The sequence below is a fragment of the Xenopus laevis genome, chromosome 7L (assembly GCF_017654675.1).
Source record: "Xenopus laevis strain J_2021 chromosome 7L, Xenopus_laevis_v10.1, whole genome shotgun sequence".
Classification (NCBI taxonomy): Eukaryota; Metazoa; Chordata; class Amphibia; order Anura; family Pipidae; genus Xenopus; species Xenopus laevis.
In genome coordinates, this window is record NC_054383.1 from 54,816,624 (window position 1) to 54,837,585 (window position 20,962).

Below are 20,962 nucleotides of genomic sequence, written 5' to 3' on the forward strand. Positions count from 1 at the left end.
TTTCCTACATTTCGCAATTTTTATGACATATACAAAAATCTCCTCAATACTCCAACTCTAAAGCATTGTATCTCCTACATATCAATATATAGCAATATAAAACTCCCTAAACATGAAAGTCTGGGGTACGCTGAACAGTTTGATACCCAATATGCATAGGTATCCCTAAGTATGTGGCGTATAGGGGCCCCAGAAAGAAGACACCCCATACGAGTTCTGTAATTCCAGATACTGCATAATCAGCACATATACAGCATTTTGCAACAGGCAAAGGTACAAAAAACTAGGTTCACCCCAGAAAACCATATATTTTTGGAAAGTACACCTTCTGCCGAATAAAAATTTGCTAAAACTGTCTTTCTACTCCAAACGTACATACTGCAAAGCAACGCTAAAGGCAGTGGTTTTTATGATATTTCTGAAAATCTCCTAAAAATATTGCAGTTGGTCGCATTTATCTCACCCAATTTCTTACATACAATTAGAAAACACTATAAATATTGACACTAAGGGTCTACTGAACAGTTTGATGCCCAATATGCATAGATAAACCAAAGCAGGGGGGCATGTGCGGACCCCAAATAAAAACAGTGCATAAGAATTTTCTCGACTGTCAATTCAACTCCTGTGAACATAGCACTCTGACTGCATATAATGTGCCGTAAGACCCCCTAACCGTACAAAGACCCCCCAAAACCATATATTTTTGGAAAGTACACCTTGTGCTGATTAAAAATTTGCTACAACTGTCTTTCTACTCCAAACGTACATACTGCAAAGCAACGCCAAAGGCAGCGGTTTTTATGATATTTCTGAAAATCGCCTAAAAATATTGCAGTTGGTCGCATTTATCTCACCCAATTTCTTATATACAATTAGAAAACACCATAAATATTGACGCTAAGGGTCTACTGAACAGTTTGATGCCCAATATGCATAGATAAACCAAAGCAGGTGGGCACGTGCGGACCCCAAATGAAAATAGTGCTTAAGAATTTTCTCGGCTGTCAATTCGCCTTCTGTGAAGATAGCACTCTGACTCCATGTAATGTGCCGTAAGACCCCCTAACAGTACGAAGACCCCCCAAAACCATATATTTTTGGAAAGTACACATTCTGCTAAATAAAAATTTGCTATAATTGTCTTTCTACTCCAAACTTACATACTGCAATACTATGCTAAAGGCAGCGGTTTTTATGACATTTCTGAAAATCACCTAAAAATATTGCAGTTGGTCGCATTTATCTCACCCAATTTCTTACATACAATTAGAAAACACCATAAATATTGACACTAAGGGTCTACTGAACAGTTTGATGCCCAATATGCATAGACAAACCAAAGCAGGTGGGCACGTGCGGAACCCAAATAAAAACAGTGCATAAGAATTTTCTCGGCTGTCAATTCGACTCATGTGAACATAGCACTCTGACTGCATATAATGTGCCGTAAGACCCCCTAACCGTACAAAGACCCCCCAAAACCATATATTTTTGGAAAGTACACCTTGTACCGAATAAAAATTTGCTAAAATTATCTTTCTGCTCCAAATGTACATACTGCAAAGCAACGCTAAAGGCAGTGGTTTTTATGATATTTCTGAAAATCGCCTAAAAATATTGCAGTTGGTCGCATTCATCTCACTCAATTTCTTACATACAATTAGAAAACACCCTAAATATTGACGCCAAGGGTCTACTGAACAGTTTGATGCCCAATATGCATAGATAAACCAAAGCAGGTGGGCACGTGCGGACCCCAAATAAAAACAGTGCATAAGAATTTTCTCGGCCGTCAATTCGCCTCCTGTGAACATAGCACTCTGACTGCATATAATGTGCCATAATACCCCCTAACAGTACAAAGACCCCCCAAAACCATATATTTTTGGAAAGTACGCCTTGTGCTGAATAAAAATTTGCTAAAACTGTCTTTCTGCTCCAAATGTACATACTGCAAAGCAACGCTAAAGGCAGTGGTTTTTATGATATTTCTGAAAATCGCCTAAAAATATTGCAGTTGGTCGCATTTATCTCACCCAATTTCTTACATACAATTAGAAAACACCCTAAATATTGACACCAAGGGTCTACTGAACAGTTTGATGCCCAATATGCATAAATATACCAAAGCAGGTGGGCACGTACGGACCCCAAATAAAAACAGTGCATAAGAATTTTCTCAGCTGTCAATTCGCCTTCTGTGAACATAGCACTCTGACTGCATATAATGTGCCGTAAGACCCCCTAACAGTACAAAGACCCCCCAAAACCATATATTTTTGGAAAGTACACATTCTGACGAACACAGAGATGCTAAAAATATGTTTCTATCCCAAATTATCAAAGTGTAAATGAGGCTAAAAAATTACATAAGGAAAAACAATGCAAGCATAAAACTGCAATAAAAATCACAAAAAAGCAAATACAATTAGGAAAATCAACGAAATAACAAAATAACTGATCCGACAGCGTGGTTAGAGGTCAGAATGCTTGATCCAGTAGTCATGCTGTGAAATCTAAAGTTTTTAGGGAAAAAAAAACCCCCTATAAGTGTGTGTTTGTGTATGCATGGATGTACAGCTCTAAAAAGTGTATAAATATTTGCATATATGTATTTGAGTATGTAAATATGTGCAAAAGTTTGAAAAATCAAAAAAATCAGAAAATCAAAAAAAAACAAAAAAACTTTTACTAGTATGTGTACTGTGTATATGTAAATGCCTGTAAATGCCTGTAAATACCTGTAAATACCTGTAAATAAGTAAAAAAAGGGGCACTTACCAAATCTAGATGAAGAGGAGTCCTTTTCAGTGCTTTTCAGTTGAGACACGCTGAGTCACTGCACCAGGAAGTGCATGGGCGGAGCAGGAGCATGTGCTGTGCTGCTGCTTGCGACATGGAAGCTGCTGAATCTGTTGCTGCTGTTGCTGCGTCTCCCTGCGACCCTGGAGTGGAGGATCGCCGATCTTTTTCAGGTAAGCTCGTTGCCTAGAGGGTTCTGCTGCTAGCTGCTCCTCTCTGCACGCTGATTTTGCAGTGTGTGCAGAGAGAGAGCTGTTTTAGTAAAGAACGTAGCTCCTACGTTCTTGGCACTTAAAGCCTTTTTTCAAAGAACGTAGGAGCTACGTTCTTGGCAGTTAAAGGGTTAAGGATACAATTTCATTGGATACAAGTTACTATTGCGCAGCCAGGCAGGAGAGTCACGTGATGCTATCTTTAAATTCCCAGCATTTCCGGTTTTTCGGCCTCTTGACAAAGCCACGGGTTGTGGTGAAACAGCTGTTGAGGTGCAGTGCAGCATCCGCTGTATGGGGGCTCTTCTGGACGGCATTCTAGCGTGCTAGTGGAGGACTGTGGCAGAAATGCCATGTGGCTAATTCCATTCACTTTTTCACCTGCGAGTGCTACCCAATATACGGTCGGTATAAACTTTATTTCATTTGACTGTCATATGTCCGCTACAGCTAGCGGCTTTGAAGACACATCATTCGTGAACCGGCTATAAGTAATTGGAAGTATGTGTTGCGATAGTTATATCGCTAATGGCGACCATTTGGACTGATTAGTCATTATTGTGCATCGCAGGTGCAGCCAGCACAATCTTAGCACTATACAGACTCCAGCACGAAAGAAAGCAATAACCCTCAATATTGAAGCTAATTTTGCACCAATTATCGGCCCGCGGGCATTTTGCAATCCCTTTATTCCCATATTATATGATATTGGGGAATTAACACATGCTGTTTTGTTTCTAAATTTTGGAATTTTTCTCTATCAGGATCAATATGGATTCACCCAATTGAATACAACCAACCCAAGGAATCTATAATTACAATTTTGTATCTATTGTTCCAAAGCTTCTTTATCCTCCTATACTAACGGATTACCAAGGTTTTTTACCCAATAGCATGCTAACTCTTCCCATATCTGATTAATACAATCAGCCTTTGGGGTTATGAGAAGGGATCCCTTCAGCTTCATATGCAGCGCTGCTTAGTTTTTAATTGGTTTTAATTCTATGTGATTATTATGGCATGGTGGTGAATAAAAATTGCTTTTTATTTTATTCTAATGTGTTTCTATTTGTATTATCTTTAGATCGTTTCTGACACTTGCATTGTGGAGTTAAAGTCCCTTGTGGTTTTTGTTTTTGTATTTGCTAATTTAGTGGACACCCCAGTGCTAGTAGCCAGATATAATCTTATCAAGCCTTATCTGAGTCACTTTTTTTGTTGGTTATTTGTATATGTGTTGCTATTGAAAGCAGTGTTTGTCTGTCCCTTTCTATTTTCTGCCCTCGTGGCTCACTCATGGAAAGACAAGCCAGCTGATTAACAGACCTGTCTTTGTTGGGGAACTATTTTGTAACAAACCAGGATAGCAATTGTTTTTACAAATACTGTAACATTAAAAGCATTGAACATATATAATACATGTAGTTTTTATTTTGAGATTGACTTGCCCTTTAAGGAAGTGAGAAAATGCAAAGTTACTGGTATTGATACTTAAAGTGACAGATGATATAGGCACTGGTCTGAATGCTGCTTTGGAGTCAGAAAGGAATGTTTATGCACATGCAGTAATATAATATATTGGGGGAAGTCTAGGCTGGCACCATTTTAAAAGCATAATGACCACCAGCCACCTCTGCATTGGATTGAGAGTTTCAGAGCACTAAGGACTAAATGTGGAGAAATTGTTACTTTACAGTATTTTGCAGATATGGTACTCTCTGTACATAGTACCCTCCTTGTTTTTACCCAACTTGGGTAGAGAACATGCTACACTGGACTCTTTCTCTTGGGTGCCAACCAGCCCCTCCAGCAAGTGGGGCCCAAAGAAAGAGGAAATGCACCTGGTGACTTCCCTTTTTATACACTAGGAAACCCTAATACCCACATCTAGCTACTCGACTACCAAGGAAATATATTGGCCTGGATAGTAAAAAATCAAGATCTGCGCAACCCCAGCCTGGAGACTGGCCAAACAAAGGTGAACAGAATATTTATCCTCCTACATTTATATCTCCCATGCACACATAGCACATACAAACAAGCACTGGGACGTCAGTTAGTGGGGCACAGCGGATGGTTAGCCTAGGGTGGTCCGAATTTCTAATCCGGCCCTTTAAATACATAGTGTGACAGAATCCACTTATTATGTGGAAGTATGGTCTACTACCATACTACCAAAGTCTTAAAATAAAGATAACCAGGTCTCCAATATAAAGCAGTTACAGCTGTGTATGTTAGCTGGCAATCAACCATTCTGGAAAAACTCATATCACTCCCCAGAAGTCTAGGGTGGACTGTGATAAGTGGTACAGCAAAGAATATTACAATTTATATATTTGGGCTTGTTTTTGCTTGTTGTATATCCATCACAAAATTGATTTTTGTGTTGCTTATAACTAATGGTTTAACATTAAATAGTTTGCCTGTTTAAAGCATAAATTAAATATAGTAAATCATACCAGACATATGATCACACCACACATTATGCCTAGTTAATTCAGTGAAGATTATCTATCTAGCAACAGGGTTGGATCTACATAGTGGGCACCCCTAGTCCCAATGTCGTACATCACCCCCTCCCTTTTATTCTCTCAAATTTTCATCATCGGGACCAGAGCAATGGGGATTGGCACATGGGAAATTTAAAAAAAACTATTGTATCTCCTGCGCATGCACATTCAGAATAACCCACAATTCGGCGCTCACCAAGACATCCACGGAGTAACTACTGTTTTATCTAAATGGCTTTTATTTGAACACACTGGGTGACAGTGGCAGTGGGTGAGTAGTTGAACTAACGCATTTTGTCCCTACAATACTGGCACTTCCGAAGGCATGAAACTCATTAGTTGAACTACTAGTTCCAGATTAAGGTTGCCGGATTCCCGCGAGAGCAGAGACAGACAGAGAGACACCACATTACGGGAGGGTGAGCTCCACTTTTTACTTCAAATTCTTAATCTGTGTATCTCCTGTGCATCCCCAGTGTTTCTGAACCAATGTGAGTGTGGTTGGGCAGCATGCCGCCCTAGGCTCGGGCCTTGGTGGCCTCTCCACAAATCCAGGCCTGTCTATCTATCTATCTATCTATCTATCTATCTATCTATCCGTGTTGGGACTTTAACACACTACTGCAGAAATCAGAGAGAGGGGGAAGAATTTAGTCCATAATCAGTAGCCATTGCTTTCATCCAGTCCTATAAAACCTGCAGTAAGGAGATGCTGTAAATAGAAAGCTGTATTTACACTGCAAATAACAGGTCTCATCTCTTCCTCTTAGGAAAGGATTCTTTACCCTAAAGGAAGCTAGAAGATGTGTGTTCTGTCCTCTCTACGTATTACCCTGGGGCAGTGTGTAGTTCGACATGCAGCTAAACCTCCCCACAATCCAATAAAGAGACCGAGCTTGGAGTCTGTAGATTTTACTGGATATGCAAGTGGAATAGATAAAGAGCTGAGTGGAGAGGTGAAACTGTAATACAAACTAAAGGAAATGCAATCAGTACAAAGAATAATAATGCAGAGACATATGCAGATATATAACTATAACAACACAAACACTAGCTGGAATGGAATGTATATACAGCAATGTCTCTGGGGTTGCTGGCATTGTAAAGGTGTTTTGGTGAGAGAGAGAGAAGGTTGGTCAAGGGAGGGAAGCAGGAGGCTAGGCAGAAGGAAAGTATTACAGAAGGGAAAAATTTAATTGTGGTTGAGAGAAGCAGCAGAAGAACTGGAAATGGGAGGGAGGATAAAATAATCTGGAATAAAGGAGGAATAAAATAGTGGTAGGAGAACCACATATTTAAGTGGGACAGAAAGAAAGTTTTGGAAAAGAAGGGTAAAGGAGAAGAAAACATCAAACACAGTCACAATAAATCACAGCACCTAAGAAAGCAATCCACACTAAAGGTAGAACCAGAAAAAATATAGAGAGAAACAAAATACTTAATTACCAAGCGTATGACAAAGAAATACATCAAAACACATTGAACAAACTGAATTCGGAAAGCATTTGCATCATAATAAATAAGGTTTTGTTGCAAAATAGCTGCACTGAGCACTGGACTTTCATAAATGCACTGACTGCAGCAATAAACAAATACACTCACATTTCTGTTTTAGATTGATACAAATAATAGAAGGGATGGATGAAGGCAACGAGGGTACTTCCGTGTGCATTTCTGGAGCAATAAAAAAACATTACACCTTTTGATATGAGAAACATAGAAAAATATTCGGTAAGCACTAGGTAGCACAGAGTAGATACATATGTTTCCCTAATAAATTTTAGCTTCTGGTTCTTCACTATCATACTAGAAAAGGAAAAGTAAGCATGGTCAGTTCTGCATAATACACCTCTTATATCTAATCCCCCTTACTATTGGGCGTTGTTTATTGCAAGTACATTTTGTCTACAAAAATACATTCTCAGAAATCCATAACATCTATGTAACTGAAGGATAGTCAAACACAGGGTACCATAGTTCTTGAAACAGTTGCTCTAGAGAGCCATAACTGCTTTTAAGGGGCTCACATCATTTTAATCATGATTAATATCTTAAGGAACCAAATATCAGCTCAAGTTTTACTGACTTTACTTATCTACCTCCATACATAATATATTTAGGTTCCAATGAAAACAACTTGTTCCAGTAGGATTATGCAGGTATCCATAGTGCAAAAACGGTGGGCATGGGCGACCCAGGCCTGCTCCCTGTGGATGTTACAGATTCTCTCTCACCCCTCTCATAAGAATAAAGAATACTGTATATTTTCTCACATATAAATATCTATTTATTTTAAATATATAGTGAATAATGTACCCCCTACTGTAATTTATAAAGATATTATCAGTCACCGAGGCGTTATGTGACCATATAAAAGCACTAGGGATGTAGCGAACGTCGGAAAAAAAGTTCGCGAACATATTCGCGAACTTGCGCAAAAATGCGAGCGGTTCGCGAACGGTTCGCGAACCCCATAGACTTCAATGGGAAGGCGAACTTTAACATCTAGAAAAGACATTTCTGGCCAGAAAAATGATTTTAAAGTTGTTTAAAGGGTGCAACGACCTGGACAGTGGCATGCCAGAGGGGGATCATGGGCAAAAATGTTTCTAAAAAATCCATTGTTGACACAGCGCTGCGTTTTGTGCTGTAAAGGGCAGAAATCACACTACATTTCTAAACCTGTGTAATAAAATGCTTTAAAACGTCCGGCGTCTACATGCCAATCAAGTCGTGTAAAAGTTACAGCCTGTTCACACGCAAAGACGAAACGCGGTGCTTACTGCAACGCAAAAAGACGCAAAGAGCTTTAATGAATGATACCGTCAAGTGAGCAAATAATAGTTTTTAATTACTAGTTGCTTGTCACCTCCAGGATGTTCGTCCTGTTGGTGGCAATATTTCTGTAGTGGTGTGTTTAGCAGTCACCGTGCTTGTGCGCACGTGCACGGTCAGGCAGAGGTAATTCAATGTACAGTGAAGTGAACCAAAAAACACAGATTCTGCAGTGTGGGCCCAGTTTTGGTCTACTTTATTGATCACCTGCGGTGACCATAAAAGATGCGATTTTGCCACTGTTGCAGAACCCTGAAAAATTAGGCATGTGTACTTTCCTGAAAAATTATGTTTTTTTTGTCGCAGCCACTGAACCAGAAGTCCAGAAACAATATGCCATATAAATGCTGAAAATATTAATTTTTTTTTGTGGCAGCCACTGCAGCACAGAGGCCAGAAAAAATATGCCATATAAATGCAAACAATATTAATTTTTTTTGTCGCAGCCACTGCAGCACAGAGGCCAGAAAAAATATGCCATATAAATGCAAACAATATTATTTTTTTTTTGTCGCAGCCACTGCAGCACAGAGGCCAGGAAAAATATGCCATATAAATGCTAACAATATACATTTTTTTTGTCGCAGACACTGAAGCACAGAGGCCATAAAAAATATGCCATATAAATGCAGAAAATATGCATTTTTTGGTCGCAGCCACTGAAGCACAGTTGACAGAAAAATTATGCCATATAAATGCAGAAAATATAAATTTTTTTGGTTGCAGCCACTGAAGCACAGAGGCCAGAAAATTATGTCATATAAATGCAGAAAATATGCATTTTTTTGGTCGCAGCCACTGAAGCACAGTTGACAGAAAAATTATGCCATATAAATGCAGAAAATATAAATTTTTTTGGTTGCAGCCACTGAAGCACAGTTGCCAGAAAAAATATGCCATATAAATGCAGAAAATATAAATTTTTTTGGTTGCAGCCACTGAAGCACAGTTGACAGAAAAATTATGTCATATAAATGCAGAAAATATGCATTTTTTTGGTCGCAGCCACTGAAGCACAGTTGACAGAAAAATTATGCCATATAAATGCAGAAAATATAAATTTTTTTGGTTGCAGCCACTGAAGCACAGAGGCCAGAAAAATTATGCCATATAAATGCAGAAAATATGCATTTTTTTGGTTGCAGCCACTGAAGCACAGAGGCCAGAAAAATTATGCCATATAAATGCAGAAAATATGCATTTTTTTGGACGCAGCCACTGAAGCACAGTTGCCAGAAAAAATATGCCATATAAATGCTGAAAATAGTCATTTTTCGCCATACGTTGACCTTGTAGACATTGTTTGCCCAGTTTTTTTTGGTTGCAGCCACTGAAGCACAGAGGCCAGAAAAAATTAAACCAGTAGGGTTTGCACCCTAGTTTGTAACGGTGGCGGAGGGAGGAGGACGCTAAAGGACAGCTGTGTGTGGAGTCATGAGGCTTGAAGAGAAGGACAGCTGCATAGAAGTCAGAACAAGTCTTCCGGCGTGCAGTAACCCTCCGAGATCCACCCCTCATTCATTTTAATAAAGGTCAGGTAATCGACACTTTTGTGACCTAGGCGAGTTCTCTTCTCAGTTACAATCCCTCCTGCTGCACTGAAGGTCCTTTCTGAGAGCACACTTGAGGCTGGGCAAGACAAGAGGTTCATGGCAAATTGTGACAGCTCTGGCCACAGATCAAGCCTGCGCACCCAGTAGTCCAGGGGTTCATCGCTCCTCAGAGTGTCGATATCTGCAGTTAATGCCAGGTAGTCCGCTACCTGCCGGTCGAGGCGTTCTTTGAGGGTGGATCCAGAAGGGTTGTGGCGCTGCCTTGGACAGAAAAACATTTGCATGTCTGACGTTACAGACTGGCCAAAGGGCTTTGTCCTTGCAGGTGTGCTCGTGGCAGGATTACTGGCACCTCTGCCCCCTGGAATGTTGATGAGTTCCTGAAGTGACATCACCCTTAAAAGCATTGTACAACATGTTTTGCAGGCTGGTTTGTAAATGCCGCATCTTTTCGGACTTGTGGTATGTTGGTAACATTTCTGACACTTTATGCTTGTACCGAGGGTCTAGTAGCGTTGCGACCCAGTACAGGTCCTTCTCCTTAAGCCTCTTGATACGGGGGTCCTTCAACAGGCATGACAGCATGAAAGACCCCATTCTCACAAGGTTGGATGCAGAGCTATCCATCTCCGCTTCCTCATTATCAAGGACTGCATCATCCACGGTCTCCTCCCCCCAGCCACGTACAAGACCAGGGGTCCCCAAAAGGTCACCACTAGCCCCCTGGGAAGCCTGCTCCTGTTGGTCCTCCTCCTCCTCCTCCACAAAGCCACCTTCCTCCTCTGACTCCACTTCTGGCACCTCTCCCTGCGTTGCAGCAGGTGCCTGGGTTCGTTCTGGTGATTCCGACCAGAAATCGTGCGCTTCCAGCTCCTCGTCACGCTGGTCTACAGCCTCATCTGTCACTCGTCGCACGGCACGCTCCAGGAATAAAGCGAAGGGTATTAGGTCGCTGATGGTGCCTTCGGTGCGACTGACCATATTTGTCACCTCTTCAAAAGGTCGCATGAGCCTGCAGGCATCGCGCATAAGCACCCAGTAACGGGGGAAAAAAATCCCCAGCTGTGCAGATCCAGTCCTACCACCCAGTTCAAAAAGGTACTCGTTGACGGCCCTTTGTTGTTGCAGCAGACGTTCCAACATAAGGAGCGTTGAATTCCAGCGAGTCTGGCTGTCAGAAATCAAACGCCTGACTGGCATGTTGTAGCGCTGCTGAATGTCAGCAAGGCGTGCCATGGCTGTGTAGGAACGCCTGAAATGGGCCGACACCTTTCTGGACTGGGTGAGAACGTCCTGGAATCCTGGGTACTTGGAGACAAAACGTTGGACTATTAAATTTAACACATGTGCCATGCAGGGCACATGTGTTAAATTGCCTAGTCTCAACGCTGCCAACAGATTGCTTCCATTGTCACACACCACTTTTCCGATCTGCAGTTGGTGTGGGGTCAGCCACCGATCGGCCTGTGACTGCAGAGATGACAGGAGTACAGATCCGGTATGGTTTTTGCTTTCCAGGCACGTCATCCCCAAGACAGCGTGACAACGGCGTACCTGGCACGTCGAATAGCCTAGGGGGAGCTGGGGGTGCACAGGTGTGGAGGAGGAGAAGGAGGACCCAGCAGCAGAGTAAGAAGAAGAAGAAGAAGACGAGGTAGAGAGCGATGGAGGAGTAGAGGTGGTGGCAGAACCGCGTGCAATCCGTGGCGGTGACACCAACTCCACTGTTGTTGTTGAGCTACCCATTCCCTGCTTCCCAGCCATTACCAAGTTCACCCAGTGGGCAGTGTAGGTGACATACCTGCCCTGACCATGCTTGGAGGACCATGCGTCAGTAGTCATATGGACCTTTGGCCCAACACTAAGTGACAGAGATGCGGTAACTTGGCTCTGCACATGTTGGTACAGGTGTGGTATTCCCTTTTTAGAAAAAAATTGCGGCTGGGTACCTTCCACTGCGGTGTCCCAATTGCTACAAATTTGCGGAAGGCCTCAGAGTCCACCAGCTGGTATGGTAAAAGCTGGCGGGCTAAGAGTGCAGACAAGCCAGCTGTCAGACGCCGCGCAAGGGGGTGACAGTCAGACATTGGCTTCTTACGCTCAAACATGGCCTTCACAGAAACTTGGCTGGTGGCAGATGACTGGGAATGGGAACAGGTGGTCAAGGTGGAAGGCGGAGTGGAGGGTGGTTCAGACGGGTCAAGGAGAGCAGAGGTAGAGCAGTAAGATGCTGGACCAGAAGGAGTGTGGCTTTTAGTTTGCCTGTTGCCTTTGAGGTGTTGCTCCCAAAGTGCTTTGTGCTTGCCGCTCATGTGCCTTCGCATAGAAGTTGTACCTATGTGGCTGTTGGGCTTACCAAGGCTCAGTTTCTGACTGCACTCATTGCAAATTACAATGCTTTTGTCAGAGGCACACACATTAAAAAAATCCCACACTGCTGACTTTTTGGAAGTGTGCGATCTGGCGGTAACAGTAGAAGTTGGCGGAGTTGGCGGTATTGGCGGCAATGGCGGGTGCGTTGGCCGGCTGAACACAGGTGCCGATACATGTTGTTGCCCTACTGATCCCTGCGGGCTGTCCTCCCTGCTTCTTCTAGGTCTTATTCTCCTACTGCCTCTCTGACTCTCCGTCTCTCCATCTGAACTACCCTCCTCTTGCTCTCTTCTACTAGGCACCCACAAAACATCAATCTCCTCATCATCATTCTCCTCAGATGCATCAATTTCTTCTGACACATCACAGAAGGAAGCAGCAGCGGGGACCTCCTCCTCATCACTCATTATGTCCATCTCTATCGTGTTCTCTGCCAGAATTAAATCTGGTGTAAGGTCCTCATCTCCTTCATCTTCTTCTGGCAATAATGGTTGCGCATTACTCAGTTCAAGAAACTCATGGGAAAATAACTCCTCTGACCCCAGTGAAGAAGGGGCACCGGTGGTGGAGGAAGTGTTACGTGGGGTGGCCATAGCAGTGGAGGATGAGGAGGATGTTGTGGTAAAGTTAGAAACGGTAGAGGATGGGGTGTGCTGTGTAAGCCAGTCAACTACCTCTTCAGCATTTTGGGAGTTCAGGGTCATTGGCTTTTTAAAACTGGGCAATTTGCTAGGGCCACAGGATTGCATAGCAGCACGGCCCCTAGCACGGCCTCTGCGTGGCGGCCTGCCTTTGCCTGGCATTATTTTTAAAAAAACAACAACAACAAAAACTCAGTTGGTTTTTCTGGAAACGATAATACACACAGCTAGATGGCAGTTTGAAGAAAACAGTGTGCAAATAATGCCTACAAGGTCAACGTATACACAGCGGTGGATACGGATTACGTAAAATATATGAATGCTGCTTGAAAAAAAGTAACTCAAGTGGTTTTTCTAGAGACGATAATATTATCAATATTTAGACAAAATGTGAACAAGCTCACACAGCTAGATGGCGGTTTGAAGAAAACACTGTGCAAATAATGCCTACAAGGTCAACGTATACACAGCGGTGGATACGGATTACGTAAAATATAAGAATGCTGCTTGAAAAAAAGTCACTCCGGTGTTTTTTCTGGAGACGGTAATATTATGGATATTTAGACAGAATGTGAACACGGGCACACAGCTAGATAGCAGTTGGTTGAATAACACACTGGGCAAAAAATGCCTACAGGGCAAATAATGCCTACAAGGTCAACGTATACACAGCGGTGGATACGGATTACGTAAAATATAAGAATGCTGCTTGAAAAAAAGTCACTCCGGTGTTTTTTCTGGAGACGGTAATATTATGGATATTTAGACAGAATGTGAACACGGGCACACAGCTAGATAGCAGTTGGTTGAATAACACACTGGGCAAAAAATGCCTACAGGGCAAATAATGCCTACAAGGTCAACGTATACACAGCGGTGGATACGGATTACGTAAAATATAAGAATGCTGCTTGAAAAAAAGTCACTCCGGTGTTTTTTCTGGAGACGGTAATATTATGGATATTTAGACAGAATGTGAACACGGGCACACAGCTAGATAGCAGTTGGTTGAATAACACACTGGGCAAAAAATGCCTACAGGGCAAATAATGCCTACAAGGTCAACGTATACACAGCGGTGGATACGGATTACGTAAAATATAAGAATGCTGCTTGAAAAAAAGTCACTCCGGTGTTTTTTCTGGAGACGGTAATATTATGGATATTTAGACAGAATGTGAACACGGGCACACAGCTAGATAGCAGTTGGTTGAATAACACACTGGGCAAAAAATGCCTACAGGGCAAATAATGCCTACAAGGTCAACGTATACACAGCGGTGGATACGGATTACGTAAAATATAAGAATGCTGCTTGAAAAAAAGTCACTCCGGTGTTTTTTCTGGAGACGGTAATATTATGGATATTTAGACAGAATGTGAACACGGTCACACAGCTAGATAACAGTTGGTTGAATAACACACTGGGCAAAAAATGCCTACAGGGCAAATAATGCCTAAAAGGTCAACTTATACACTACTACAGCGATGGATACGGATTACGTAAAATTTATTATGGCTGCTTGAAAAAAGTCACTCCGGTGTTTTTTCTGGAGACGGTAATATTATGGATATTTAGACAGAATGTGAACACGGTCACACAGCTAGATAACAGTTGGTTGAATAACACACTGGGCAAAAAATGCCTACAGGGCAAATAATGCCTAAAAGGTCAACTTATACACTACTACAGCGATGGATACGGATTACGTAAAATTTATTATGGCTGCTTGAAAAAAGTCACTCCGGTGTTTTTTCTGGAGACGGTAATATTATGGATATTTAGACAGAATGTGAACACGGGCACACAGCTAGATAGCAGTTGGTTGAATAACACACTGGGCAAAAAATGCCTACAGGGCAAATAATGCCTAAAAGGTCAACTTATACACTACTACAGCGATGGATACGGATTACGTAAAATTTATTATGGCTGCTTGAAAAAAGTCACTCCGGTGTTTTTTCTGGAGACGGTAATATTATGGATATTTAGACAGAATGTGAACACGGGCACACAGCTAGATAGCAGTTGGTTGAATAACACACTGGGCAAAAATGCCTACAGGGCAAATAATGCCTAAAAGGTCAACTTATACACTACTACAGCGATAGTAAAATAAAAAAAAGTTAAATAAAAAAGAATGAATATTAAAAAAAAAAATTAAAGTTGGTGCTGCTGAACTACTAGGAGCAGCAGATTAGCACACCAGTCCCACTCCCCAACACTGCTAGACTAATAGCACTGGGCTCTTATAGTAGTAGTAGTAGTAGTAGTAGTAGTAGTAGTAGTAAAACAACAAAAAAATAAATAAAAGCAGTCCTTACAAGGACTATTGCTATTGCAGCAGTCAGCAGATGAGATCAGAAGCAGGACAGCTGCCCACTGCAGCTACATACAGAGCACTGCAGTAGAAGGTAGATTACTAGCCAGCAAAGCTACCTAAGCTTAAATGTCCCTCAAACCCCTGCAGACTTCTGTCCCTCCAATAACAGAGCAGTATCAAAACGATTACTAGCCAGCAAACTTTCAACTGTCCCTGAAATCACTAACAGGCAGCAGCTCTCTCCCTACACTATCTCTTCAGCACACACAGGCAGAGTGAAAAAACGCTGCAGGGCTTCGGTTTTTATAGGGAAGGGGAGTGGTCCAGGGGAGAGCTTCCTGATTGGCTGCCATGTACCTGCTGGTCTGGGGTGAGAGGGCAAAAAAAAGCGCCAACAATGGCGAACCCAAAATGGCGAACGTCGCGCGACGTTCGCGAACTTCCGGCGAGCGCGAACACCCGATGTTCGCGCGAACAAGTTCGCCGGCGAACAGTTCGCGACATCTCTAAAAAGCACGAGGCCGAAGGCCGAGTGCTTTTATACAGGTCACATAACTCCGAGGTGCTAATAATATCTTTATAAATTTTAAGTAGGGGGTACATTATTGATTATAATCTACAGTTTATGAGTTTACTTTTTAATTCCTGTCTTTGCTTTTTACAAAATGCAATACTTTTTTCTTTACTGTTGTCACTCCTTGTTGATTTTTTTCCCCTGCAGCCCTTTATACCAGTACCTTTATTACTTTTGCGTTCTTCAGGAGCCTGCTCTATGTAACGTCATTCATCTGAGATGAACAAGCGGAGGCAAGGGAAGGAGGGGAGTGTGAAACTTGAGCTGGTGGATGGGAGGGGGGAGCGAGATTTGAGATGGTGGCTGAGAGGAATGAGCGAGATTTGAGATGGTGGATGGGAGGAGGGAGCGAGACTTGCAAGTGCAATGGTGGATGGGAGGGGGAGCGAGCAGAGAAGAATCCTGTGACAGGGAGGCAGCTGCACGAGATGTGAGACGCGAGCGAAAGATAAGCAAATATGTGGGAGGGACTGGAACAGGCGGAGCGTGTTTCGTGTGTGGGAAGTAAGAAAATGATTATGTGGTGATTGAAAGCTAAACTGATGTGAAGCAACGGTAGAGGACAGAGCAGCAGCTGCAATTGCTGTCTCTTTAAGAATATAAACGGCGCGTTCTGACGCCAGAACGCGCCATTTATAAGGATATAATTTACAGTCTGGCCCATAGGGAATTGGCTGGTCTGTAGATTATATGAATATATAATTTACTTTTTTAGCATAAAGTAAAGGCGTTGTCTTACAGATTTATCACACAGTGCTTGAAGTTGCAGAGATATGTCCTTCTTCATTACACCACTGAATAAAAAGCTGTTGAAATAAGTTAGTATACAGACAGTACCCCATTCACTCCTTGGCTGTGCATGTGCCTCTTTCCTATGGAATATAGTGGCACAGGGGCAGCATTGGTATTGATAACATCATCACCAGGCCACACAACAGTTTTCTCCCCTCTAATTTTACTCTAAAGGGACTTTTAAGATGTATTGTATTGTAAAATAGCTCTTAAATATCTTACAGCTAATGGGGGTTAATTATCCTAGCAGAGATTTGAATTCTTAAAAAAGTGATACATTTGAGTGAGCTTTTAGTAAGTGACTTTGTGTAATCTAAGATAACATTACTTCAAAGGTATTTTATATGTGGCTGTTAAAAGGGCAGGGTATGCTAACCACAGCTAATAAAAAGCCAGAAGCTTGAGTTTCACAACAAGGTAAAAAATACTATTTTTTTGAAGTAGCTTATTTAGTACCACTAGATCTGTTTAAAAGGAGGTGTAATAAAAGAAACTCATCCTGGTGGTCTAGGGGTGTGGCGGGGACGCCCGCGCTCCTCTTTCTACTCTTTTGCCGCTCCTTAGGGTGCACGTGCCCGTGCCTCATCTTCTTTGTAGATGCGGAAGCGCTGGCGTGATGACGTCAGCGCACAGAGGCGCCCAGTGGCGCAAAATTCAAACGCTCAAAAGGGGATTTTGGCTTGTAGATCATTGCCCGTGATAGGAATTTGTTCCTGGAGCTTTCTGAGCATTTGCTATCCTGTTTTGAACCTGTTTTGATTCCTGTTGTGACCCCTGCCTGGCTTTTTGACTATTCTGACCTCTGGATCCTGACCTTTGCCTGAATACCGACTACTCCTGCTGATTAACCCTTCTGATTGACTTCCTGGTTTGACCCTTGCCTGCCCCGACCCGGCCTGATCTGACTACTCTATTGCCTAATGCCTTGTACTACGACCTTCAGCCCAAAGACTCTCGCTAACAGTCGTGCCCCTCTGCCTATCCAGAACATCTGGTCTTGCACCTCTCGTTTATGTCCTGGTGGCATCCAAGTAGCTGAGGGCTCCTCCCGAGGCCAAAGGCGATCACACTACAGGTGAAGCACGAGCCGAGACAAGGGGGCTTGGCATTTGTTCTGGTGTTGGGTGCCGACCGTGACAGGAGGTGTCTAAAAAGTACATTTTACTAGGTTTTTGTATTTTGATAATTTGAAGGTTTGTATCACGTGGAATGTTATATATAAAAAGTGAAATATTTAGACCTTGTTGTCACATTCCTTTTTTTAAACAACTGATCTAGATAAGGAGTTCTGTCATGTATGGTATACTAAAATCCAGAACAGACACCAAGGTTCCGGTCATGGCTCATGCTTCTGTCTCAGCCGCCTTTCACTTCAGGAGGAGCCCTCAGCTACTCGAATGCCGCCAGGTCTTAAAGTATAACTAAAAACCCCTGTTTTGTAAACACATGCACTTGCATTTATACTGAATTGCTTATGAGACAGTGGACCAGGGAATGTGCATTAAAAAGTAGCACTTAAATATACTTTAACTTAGTGCAAAAGTGGATTTCACTGCCACTTTAGGGTGAGTGATCCACTTAGGAGGAGCCTCCAAAGGATCCTACTATTTCCTAGGTCTTGGGTGATCTTAAGAACTTGCGGGGAATGGTCTGAGCAAGTTCTTGTATTGTAGTTAACAGAATCTATACTTTACAAGAGTTCGTCAGTGACCAGAGCCAAGTCAATTATGGAATTATGGATGTAGCAATCATAAAGCACGACCACTATCCAGTGGGCAAAAGGATGTGAGTCGCTAGTGCTAGATTTAAGCCTGTCTATAGTTGGGTCTGGTACCATGTTAAAGTCTCCAGCTCATATTGTAGGAAACTTGCCTGAATTGTGCTATTTTGTGTAGAATATAATTTAGTACTTGTAAGTCTGCCGGTGGAGGCATGTACACATTCACCAGTAAATATGAGAGGCCCTCCATTTGGACTTTCATAATAATGTATCTACCTAGTCGGTCAGTAATTCGCTTCTCCAGTCAGAAATTCGAAGATTTTGTATTAGTACTGCTACGCTTCTGGAGTAGGTACAGTATTCTGCATTATAGTAGGCAGATAACAAGTACCTTTTTAGTGCCCTGAGTCTTTGTCTGACCAGGTGGTTCTCTTGCAGCTACATGAGGCCGGCTCCTGATTTTTTAAGTTGATCCATAATGACCGAATGTTTAATCTTGTCATTAAGCCCTCTAACGTTCCAAGAGAGCACCAAAAGGCCTGCATCTTCACTGTAGCCATAATATAGTTGGGACTGAGATAAAGTAGAGATCTGGGTGCCTCTCTCTCTCCTGCCACAAATGGCCGTTTGGTCCCAGGGGATACTGAGGGCCACAGATTTCTGCAGATGCATGGCTGGACCAAGTGCCCTCCTGCCTTAAGTGAAATGAATTTGGGGAAAGTTAGAACGTTTGAGCAACTACTCCAAATACCAAAAAGCACTGGTTACTCCTCATATTGTCGGCCAGGGCTGTATAAGCAAGCTATCAGTGAGGGCCGTACAAACCCCCAAACCCCAACCAACAAAAGGATATTGGTTTGGGTTTGTCTCAGAGATTTACCATCCTGGTAGGACAGTTGTTGGTGACTGTCGCAGGCATGCAGCCCCCACATTATGGGATGGAGTGCTAGCCCTGGCCCTGTGTAGTAACGGAAGCTGCAGAGCAACTTATAGTAGAAGGAAAAGCAGAACACCTTGAAGCTATCAAAAGAACTGCCTGTTGGACCCGATGGCCTCAATGATGGCAAGGGCTCCTGGCTGCCCTGGGCCTCTGCTCCAGCCAGTCAAGGGCAGACTCTGGGTGGTGAAATATCACAGGTCTGTCCCCCTCCATAATTTTAAACTTTGCTGGGAACAGCATGGCGTATTTTAGGCCCATTTCTCATAGCTTGTGTTTTACCCTCAGGAAAATTATTGGATGGGGCTCGGCATGACCCAACTGTCTTAGTGCATATTGGTACTGATGACAAAATAAATGGTAGATGGAAGACCTTAAAGAGTGATTTCAGGGATCTAGGATCATTGTAAGGTCTTCGAATTTTGCCCGTGCCAGGTGCAAGTTTAGGAAGACAGCGGAAGCTTAGGGAGATAAATGCGTGGCTCAAGATTTTGTTGTATTCAATTTTGAAATCTGACATGGGGTTACAAATATTGTCAATTTCCCAGCTGCCCCCAGTCATGTGACTTGTGCTCTGATAAACTTTAGTCACTCTTTACTGCTGTACTGCAAGTTGGAGTGATATCAACCCCCTCCCTTTCCTCCCCAGCAGCCTAACAACAGAACAATGGGAAGGTAAACAGATAGCAGCTCCTTAAGACAAGATGAGAGCTCCCTGGTAGATCTAAGAACAGCACTCAATCGTAAAAGCCAAGTCCAACTGAGACTGATTCAGTTACATTAAGTAGGAGAAATAACAGCCTGTGCAGGCACAAGTCACATGACAGGGGCAGCTGGGAAACTGACAATATGTTTAGCCCCATGTCAGATTTCAAAATTCAATATAAAAAAATATATTTGTTCTTTTGAGAATTGGATTTCAGTGCAGAATTCTGCTGGAGTATCACTATTAACTGATGTGTTATGAAAAAAACATGTTTTCTGATGACAGGATCCCTTTAAGCGATTTGTATGTACCACCCCCCTCCACTTCACTATCTGCGGAATGTAAAACAAATTTTTCATGTACTCACCCTTTGATGTATTCCCTGCCTCCTTTTGACCATGCACCTCAGCTGCTGACTCCTCTCTCTGCTTCTGCTGTGACTGGCTATGATGCCATTGTTGCCTTGTTAATCAGGTAATCCCATTTGCCCTGATGGACTGGTTCCTCTGTGCTCTGTTTGCTTTCTGTCCACACCTGATCCTGCTGATGTATTTTTGTGATCTCTGTTCACACATGGCCTGTGCTGTTGATTCCATTACTCCCTTTGTCTTGCTTTCTTCTTTATTCTCTCCATCTGCCATCCTTGATCCCCTTGTAAGAGTGCCAAGCCTTTGCTGCAGTTCAAATCTTGTCCTTGTATCTCAATTCTCTGTTGCCGGCTTCTCCTGCAATTAGACAAGCATACTGGGGACCGTTAACCCTATCCTGCCTAAACCCTCTGATGACCTCCCCCTGGCTCTGCTATGGGGCCTGCTAAAGTGGCTGCTTGGGGCCCAATGCAGACTGGGGGATCGGTCTGGCTACGTGGTCTAGGGCTTCTAGGGTGGCTATGTGTCTGGAAGCAGTCGTGTGTACAGTACATACTGCTTGTACTATGGAGGGTGCTGGCAGTAGCCCTAAAGTGGTGTGGGGGTAGGGTT

General features: G+C 42.8%; 1 long non-coding RNA gene across 2 annotated transcripts in view; it reads right to left on the minus strand.

Annotated features, from left to right (window-relative positions):
• LOC121395435 overlaps positions 1-20,531 on the minus strand; it is a 79,626-nt gene extending 59,095 nt beyond the window's left edge. Inside the window, exon 1 of one of the 2 annotated variants that reach the window (XR_005962485.1) lies at positions 20,350-20,531. This is a non-coding gene — a long non-coding RNA (uncharacterized LOC121395435). Of the gene's footprint in view, positions 1-15,990; positions 16,206-20,349 lie in introns of those variants that run through there. The other variant, XR_005962484.1, reaches the window with a different exon arrangement.
• Positions 20,532-20,962: the final 431 nt, after the last annotated feature.